The 9,239-nt window shown below is 41.1% G+C and overlaps 1 protein-coding gene across 3 annotated transcripts in view; it reads left to right on the top strand.

Annotated features, from left to right (window-relative positions):
* The first annotated feature begins 805 nt into the window (after positions 1-805).
* Positions 806-9,239, top strand: part of Slc6a15 (solute carrier family 6 member 15) — a 51,485-nt gene continuing 43,051 nt past the window's right edge. For 2 of the 3 annotated variants that reach the window (XM_021204603.2, XM_029542622.1), the window contains exon 1: positions 806-1,242. The gene's annotated coding sequence lies outside the window, so the exon portion shown is untranslated. The remainder of the gene's footprint in view (positions 1,243-9,239) is intronic. The other variant, XM_029542621.1, reaches the window with a different exon arrangement.

Here is a 9,239-nt window from a genome sequence, read left to right as displayed (position 1 = left end):
TGATGAAATGTACCTTGCCGAAGAATGAAACCTTGCCGAAGAATGAAACCCATCCTCCTATAATATGTTCTAGGTTCATTTTGCATTTCCTTGAAAAATTTGAAATGTCAACGACCATACATTTAATGTCTTGTCCTGCGTAGGGAAGAGTTCAGTGAGTTTTTACAGAGGCAAACCTTTGTGTTCATCCACGCATATTTTAAGAATTCTCCACGTGGCTTTGTTGAAAGCATGCTTTGACTGTTGGAAGAGGTAAGTCAGTCTTTAGCTTGTAGAGATCCTTTGAACAAGAATCTGCTACATAGGCACAGACCTAAAGTGAGGATTAGTTCCCTAATACCACTTTACACAACCTGGACAGGATCCTTGAGGCTGTCGGGCCTCAGCTGAGAAGCAAAGATCAAATGCTTTTCTTTCACAAAATATGTAAATAGATGGTATGAGGGGGGAACAGAAAGCCTAGAATCCTTTACCTCTGGCAAGACTTCTTATAGATTACAGCAAAGTGGCAGAACAGAACCATTGCAGTTGTTAGCATTGCCTTTTAGCTGAGTGGGTTAGAAGACAGATGTTAGAATGGCGGAGGTGGTGCGGAGGGGGTGTTCAACTTGTTTTGTTGGCTCTACGTGGGGCTTCCCCAGATCCACCCAATATCCCGCCGCTGGCCTAGCTCTGTGCGCTGGGAGGACGCAGCGGGCAGCCGCAGTGGCCTCTGCGTCATGGGTGGTGGGGCGGAGAGGCGGCTCCCAGCCTGCAGACCTGGCTCGATCCTTGGCGCCGTGTCCCCGCCCGCAGCCACCCCCTCTCCCCCGCAGCCTGTCGGGGGACGCAGCTCTAGCGGGTTGGGCACGTGGGAGCCTCCGTCACACCCTCACTCATACACATACACAAGCACACACACACAAACACACACACACACACACATTCACGCACGCACACACAGAGACATGCACATACACACACTCACATAGCACGCCCGCGCACACACACACACATACACAGGCGCCCCAGGAACCACACGCCAGCATCCCGTGCAATATCCCTGGCAGACATAGGCGCTCACGAGTTTCTCCGTGCCAGCTTGCAGGACAGCGACTCCCGAAACCAAGCCTGTCCTTGGCAAGCTGTTTCTGTTCTCCAGACGGCTCCTCTGCGGCCTCCCGCACCATCAGCTGGATCCGACCCTTTTTCGACCTAGGAACCTGGAAGCTGTAAGAGGTGCTAGCTCAAGAAGCACCGGAGGTAATGTCTCATTCTGGTACTGGAGCACCGCCGGGGGTAGGGTGGGGCTCTCCATTAGCCACCAAGGAGTCGGGCGCCAAGAAAGATGCTTGGATGGAGCTCTAGACTCAGGCTGGATCCTGGGATGGGAGGAGGAACGGCGGTTGAAACGTGGAAGGGTAACGCTGGTTTCTGGGGCTATTCTCTGGCTCTGCGTCCTGCACCTGTGCAAACTGGGGTTCTGGTGGTGGGGGTCCGAGGCGGCACTTGTGGGGAGAAGCACGTGGTTCGAAACGTGTGACCATCCTTCCTAAACTAGGTGGAAACTGCCTAGTGCATCCGTGGAGACCGGCTGGTTTCCAAATCAAGTTGGGGGTTGAAGGGCGGGGTTCAACAGGGCAAGTCCGAGAGGAAAGTTGCTTTCAGGGCAGAGATGCGCTCCCGGGGAAAAATTGGGATACAACATTCCTACGAGTGGGCGGTGAGGCTGGAGGACAGCCAGCCTCCTTCTGGAGGGCTTGTGAATCATTTGCAGCAGCAACACAGACTATCAAGGCAGTGTATTCACGTGACCCGGATTTGATTCTCTCCCGCTTGAGACATCCTGTGATGGGCTGTCCGAAAACCGACCTTTTGGTGTACTCTCAGCACGTGGCTGCTGGAGAAAGCGCAGTTTGGGACTTCTCTTCACCTCCTGGAAACGGAATGGGTGGCAGAGAAGGAGGAAAGGGTGGTGGCACAGAGATCTTAAGGAACGAATGGAGAGGGACTAGGCATCCTTCTGCCTTCTACGTAGTTGATCCACTTGGCTACTCTGGGTGTGATAGCGCAGAAATAGAATATAGCACACTGAAACGAAAGCGCTGCACTTTTAACTTCCAGCAGAGGAATGGGTCAGAATCTCAGAGGGGTACTTGGTGGGGGAGCAAAGGGAGACCCACCCACTTTCAAGTCTCCAAGGGTGGGTGTTCTTTTCCCTTCGGCCCAGAAACGTCATTAGATGTGCTCATTAGCATAACTAAGAAGCAGTCGCGTTCTGGCTTCGCTCTTTCCATTTTCATTCTCCACCCTAGAGGAGAAAGGCTAGAGTAAAGACTGGGCGGGGCCTAGAGGCCAGCGTGGTTGTAAGTGTTTGGGTGCTTATGCAAATAAGACTGCAGCAGTTGCCTCTGGTTCACCCTCCTTGTCTCCTCAGACCTTAAAGGTATACCCTTTCCTAGGTCTGAGTTCTTCCATGCAGAGCTGAGAAAAATGAGAGGAATGAAGGCTTTCCTTTGACTGCTCCATTTGGGCTCCTTTTAGTCTTCTCTGTGAAAGGTATTTTATAACTGCTTGTGCTCAGTAGCTTTCTGAAAAAGCCAGGACCAGAGCAGTCCCAACAAGCTTCAACCTCCCGAGTGTCTCAATTTTTAAATACAGACATGATTACATTTTTCCAGATGGTAGTACACCCTGGAGTTTTTAAGGCACTTCATAAATACTTGACGAAATGAAATTTCTTGTTTGTTCATTTACAGTATGTGTATTTCTCTCCCACACACTCAGATGATTTTATATTACCTTACCAAGTTTAAAATTAAACTTACCAACTACTTTTCTCCAAGTGAAACTTGATGTCCATTCCTTTTGTGTTGCTGGAAGACATAAATTAACAAAGTTTGAAAGGAAGTGTCTCTGTGTTTATTATTAAAGGATATATTATTGCACATTACCTGGTTGGTTTAAGAATCACTGTATAATTTCAATATAAAATAACCCAAGTTGAGACTTCTAATGGTATTTTAAAGGTATTCATATATGTTTCTGGAAGACAAGTGTTTTGTCATATAGTTAACAGTAAATAGGAAGTTTTAAAACTAGATGATTTTAGCTCTTTGGAGATACCAAAATAAAGACAGGATGCCTTTCTATAAATTATTGAAACATCTAAAAATAAGTCAAAATAGATACTACAACTTGAACTTTACAGTTATAACCATATACTTACCCAGTCTTAGCATGTGCATGTTGAAAAAAATGTTTCTCAGTCTTCCAAAAAAATCTGGATAGGAGATACATTGATGCTTCTCTAAACACTGGAGTTACTATGAAGCCAGTTTAAAAGCATCATTTCCTTAGGGTAGTAAAGCTGAAAGAGACTTCAGTGGTTATTAAAATCTCTTGGCTTTCCCTTTCACTTCTTCATCACTCAACTTTTAGTGATTATGTTAATTTTTATCACTAAACACTTCAGGATTGGATATAATCATATCTTAATGTGCAGACTTGGTTTTACATGATTTCTGAGCAGATGGAACTGTTGAAAAACATCCTTTGGCATAGTCTGATGCATGAAAGTTATGGGCGTTTTCACAGCCAGAATTTTTTTGATTTAGTCTTAATTTATTATTAATATTACTGCTTTGCTGGCATGTAGTAATTCCTGCTAAACATTTTATGCTGAAAGGTGAGTTGTGATCAGTAGCTACCATTTTCTTTGAAAATTAGCAACTCTTACAATAGGGTTGGAGGATAGCATTTAATGAACAGTATTACTTAACACAGAAGAGAACTATTTTAGCCTTGATGGCCAGTTATGGTATTTTATATCAATGCAAAAATCTGCCCTCTGAGTATGACTGAATGTTACCTCTGAGTAGAGTGTTCACCCTGGAAGCTTTCTCATGCATCAGACTGGAAACGATCACAAAGGTGGCTCAGAGAGCGTAAGAAGACACAATCCTACTTGGATGTCTCGTGTTGTTGTAGAAACTGAGAAAGTTTTATAACGACCTCCTTGGTGATGTTTATCAGAAGTACAAAATTAGTTTTGATCAATCAGTTTCCCTTCCAGGAAATTATTCTATAGGTTCACAAGTGCAAGATACGCAGAATGATTTATTGGAATCTTCTCATGTAAATGATCAGATACAACATATGTCTATAACCACGAGGACTATTGTATAGTTATTACAATAAGTCTACTCTGTTAAGAACAAAAGTGTTGATTTTTAACATCAAAAGCAAAGGAAATGCAGATCTAGAATTAAAGAGTTGTGTGAAAAGAAACAGGTTAGAGAAGAAATAATTGTAAAATGAAAGATGTAAGGAGGGACTCCAGGGAGAATAATATTCAGGCATCAGTCTAAGCAATCAACTTAATGAAGTGTAAAAGTCACAGAATATTTAGCCTTGTTATTGTTGTTTCCAAATTTGCAAATAATTTACTCTTTTAATAATTTTTCATCATCTTCAAATTACACCATTTTCCTCTTCCTTTCCCTTCTTCCAAACTCTCCCATGAAGATGTCTTTGTTCTCATTCAAATTCATGGTCTTGTTGTTATTTTTTTAATTGGTTGCTGTTATATACATACACGTATACGTATCAGCCTGTACAGTGTTACCTGTATGTATGTTTTCAGGATTCATCATTTGGTATTAGATAACCAACTGGTGAGATCTTCCCTGTGTAAGACTGCTTCTTCTGCTCCACTCTCAGCCCAGTCCCAGTGGCAACATCTACAAAACACTCCTACCTCAGGCTTAAAGAACCTGGAGGAAGAAGGAATAGAAAAACTGTAACGGTCAGAGGATTAGGGAGTTTGCTCTGAGACAGTTTCTACTGGTAATGTCAGAAGCTACATCCACAAAACCACCAACACGACTGCCCAAGCATGAGCTAAACAGGGAGACAAAAGTAGACATGGTAAAGCAGTGGGGGAAAAGCCCACAAGACCTATTTATTTTTCTTATAAAATTGTATAGGAAGACATTTTAGTTATAATTTATTTCCTATCTCCCTCACAGTTTCATTTAGAGTAGATGTGGTTGAGTCGTTGAATTTAATCAGGTATATAGTGACATAAAAACAAATACACAATCGAAAACATTCATGGATCTAAGACTTGAATTTTGAGACACTTACTGAATCACATGTAGTTGTTACAGAATGACAGAATGTGTCTATGAGTTAAAGCAGCAGCAGCAGCAACAGCAACAACAACAACAACAACAACAACAAAAACAAAACTTTCTTAACATTGTTTACTTCTCTTAAAAAATTATACTATAAAATCATTCTCAAAATATTGCCCTTGCTGTAATCATATTATAGAACCCTGCCATCACATAGAAAATCCTGAGCCCTTTTTTTCATGATGAAAGTCACTATATTCCATTTCAAAAATGTTGTGTAATAAAACCATGCTGTAAACATCGCCTTTCTACACACACAATTGTCTTGGTTCTCCCTTCATTCTTTATGTGTACCAGTAGGTTGTTCCATGGCTTGGGGGCACTGGAGTTTAAGCATTCACTCACAGGATGCTGTCTGGCTTATTTCCAGTCTGGAGCTATTGTGAGCAAAGTTGCTAGGGAGATTCCTGCACAGGTCTTTATGGAACATACCTTTTACTTTATCTGGGGCAGGTGCTTAAGAATGTAATTGCTAAGTTATATAGTAATTGCATGCTCAATTTTAAAAGTTTCCTTAAGGGAAGGTGACCAACTATTTTCTGGAGTACTGGCCATATTCTACCTTCTCACTAAGCATAAATGAATGATCCATGTTTGATTTGGAATGAATTTCACCTTTCTGACTGGTATGTAGTGGCATTTCTTTGTGGCTTTGTTTCCCTATTTGAGGTGAACATTGAATTTTAGCTCATGTGTTTGCACTCCACGTAACATTCAGTGGAAAGATCCAGTAGGTTCTTCGCCCACTTTGTACTTTGTATTTTTAATGAGTCAGCTGAAGGACCTTTTATATACCCGAAGTAGTAGACTATTTTTCACTGTGTTATCTTCAGACATTTTTGCTGGTGGGGACCAAATTCAGTTCCTTGCTCTTACTAGGCAAGTGCTTTGCCACTTAGTTAAAAGGACAGTACCTTTTCTCTTAATCTTCAGCTTGTTTATTATCTTTTCTTAATTAATTAATAATGTAATTACAGCATTTTCCCCTTCCCTATCCTTAATGCGTCTTGCCCAACCTCTCCAAAATTCTGTCTTCATTCCCCAGACTGATGGCATCTTTTTGATTACTATTACTTTATATGAATACATACAAATATAAATAGAGTTCACCGAGTTCATTTACTGTGGGCTGTGTGTATATCATTTCGGGACTCACATTTTGTATTATATAACCAATGATGGGTATATCCCTGGGAGAGACTAATTTTCCCTCTCTTGAAGCCATAGTTTTATGTAGTTCTTTGATTTAAGGTGAGACCCTCTTGAGATATCCCATGCTCTGCACCCATGTGTCATTGTTCTGTGTGGTTTAGGCATCTATATTGTCTATAATGATCTAGTTTTCCCTTCGTTTCTAGGAGATGCAACCTAACAGCACCTTTTCTCATATTCTGACTCATATAACCTTTCTGCCCTCTCTCCTCCAATATTCGCTGAGCTTTAGGTGCAGGGATTGTGTTGTAGGTGTGTCCTTTGGGGTGAATATAACACAGGCTATTGATCTCTGGAATACTTTGTTGCTGTTGATGATTTTATTGTTTATTTTTTATCATCTTAACAGGTCTTTTTGTAATGGAAAATGATTTATATCTTGAAAGATAGCTTGTTAATTTTTTGTTCTGGTGTCTTTGCTTTCGATGTCACATCTGAGATCTCTTCTCTTAGCTCTAGATCTTAAAGGTATTTTCCCCTGGTTATGTATTTTTATATTCAAGGCCATAAAACATGTAGAGTTAGCTTTTATGTATTATTTTAGACTTGGTTCATTTAGAGTTGTAGTTTTGACTAAATATGTTGAGTTATTTCTGGATTAATTTATTAAAATAGTTGTAGTTTTTCCATTGGTATTACCTTCATATTTTATCAAAAATCCCCTGGGCATATTGTATCCATGATTTTTCAGGATAGAGGGTTCTGTTCCATTGATTTAGGAATATTGTTTTGTATTACCCTCCATTTAAACTTTTCATTTGTAATTATTTATATACTTTTGTGTTGTTTGTATTCTCAGTTCTACTTAATGTTTACATTTCTATCCACCGTCTTTCTGCTATGTTAATTCCTCTCTTTAACCTATCATATTGCTTCCTGTGTATTCTTTATGTTTGGTTTGTTGAATATACACTTTTGCAGGGTGCATAGAATTTTTCTTTTTTCTTTTACTTTTTTTTTCAAGTATGTCATGTAGCTTTGCTGGGTATATAAGTCCAGGCTGGCTGCCATTGTCCTTTGTGATGTGAAAAGCATTACTCCAGGTTCTTCTTGCTTTCAAAGTTTCTAAAGAAGTATCAGCTGTTCTGATGTGTTTTCCTTTATATATGGCTTGAACTTTGAACTTTTTTTGTAGTTTTCAATAAATTTTCTCTGTTAAGTATACCTAATGTTTTAATTGTAGCATACCACATCATTTTGTTTGGTTGTTTTTGTTTGTTTGTTTGTTTTTCGAGACAGGGTTTCTCTATATAGCCCTGAATATACTGGAACTCACTCTGTAGACCAGGCTGGTCTCGAACTCAGAAATCCACCTGCCTCTGCCTCCCAAGTGCCACTACTACCTGGCAGCATTTTCTTTTCTAGTGTTGGCTATTTGGTGAACTGTGTGCTTCTTATATCAGTTTTGGTATGTCTTTCCTTAGTTTCTAGATGTCTTCTTCTATGATCTTCTTCAGGAACTGGTTTATGCCATTGACTAGGAATTCTTCTCCCTCTTCTATGCTGGTAAGAGTCCCCCTCCCACCCCTCCATGGTATCTCACATTTCTTGGCTTCTTGATCACCTGTTTCCAGAAGACAAAGTTTTCTTGCAGCCATCCAATGTCTCCGACTCATACTTTTCTCAACCCTCTTTGTACTGGCTGGTTTTGTGGCAACTTGACACAGCTGGAGTTATCACAGAGAAAGGAGCTTCAGTTGGGGAAATGCCTCCATAAGATCTGGCTGTGGGGCATTTTCTCAATTAGTGATCAAGTGGTGAGAGCCCATTGTGGGTGGTGCCATTCCTGGGCTGGGAGTTTTGGGTTCTATAAGAAAGCAAATTGAGCAAGTCAGGGGAAGCAAGCCAGTAAGTAACATCCCTCCATGACCTCAGCATCAGCTCCTGTTTCCTGACCTGCTTGAGTTCCAGTCCTGACTTCCTTTGGTGATGAAGAGCAATGAGGAAGTGTAAGTTGAATAAATCCTTCTCTCCCCAACTTGCTTCTTGGTCATGATGTTTGTACAGGAATACAAACTCTGACAAAGACACTCTTCTATAATGATCCATTAGTCTTGGGAGGCGGCATACAGTGTATGTATTCTCTCCCTTCTCCCCTCTCCCCTCTCCCCTCTCCCCTCTCCCCCCCCTCTTTCTCTCCTGCAAATAGAAGCTTCTCCCATGAGGGCTGTATAAATCATGAGTCATTAAGAGTCAGTCTAATATTATGTCCTGTTAGCAATGTAATACAATTAGGTTCCCCTCTGGGGCCAATGTGCAGTATATCCATAGTTTTTTGGTTTGATAATGGTGCTGGATATGGGTTCCTTCTTCAGAAGTGAAATGTAAATCCAACCAGAAAGCAGCTGTTTGCTGTCATGATATTCATGCCCCTATTGATTGCACCCCAGGACATTTCTTGGCAGGGTTGTTGTTCTGTAGCCAATAGGGTTCACAGATGGGCATGACTAAGGATTGCTTTCTTCTTTGATAGTGTAAGTACTACTTATTATAGAACCATGAAAGCTGACTAGTAGGGATAAAGCTTTAAGGTGTATACCAAACTAAGTTTGCCATGTTCTATGATTCTAGTATTTGATCCTTTCTGCAGTAGGATTTAATTGGCAAGTTCTGGATGGTAATCTAGAGCAACAATAATAGCTTTTAGTGTTGGAGGATGGTCTATGGAAACTCACTGGCTAACAACTGCAAAGAAATAACCGATTTCTAGAACCATATTTTTTATTGTTTATTTTATTTATTTACATTAAAAATGTTGTTCCCCTTCCTGGGCTTTCCCCAGCAAACCCCTCATCCCATTCCCCCATCACCTCTGCCTCTAAGAGGGTGCTCCCCACTCACCCATCCATC

This window comes from Mus pahari, chromosome 9 (genome assembly GCF_900095145.1).
Source record: "Mus pahari chromosome 9, PAHARI_EIJ_v1.1, whole genome shotgun sequence".
Classification (NCBI taxonomy): domain Eukaryota; kingdom Metazoa; phylum Chordata; class Mammalia; order Rodentia; family Muridae; genus Mus; species Mus pahari.
The sequence above is the reverse complement of the archived record's forward strand: the minus strand, read 5'-3'. Positions and strand labels throughout refer to the sequence as shown.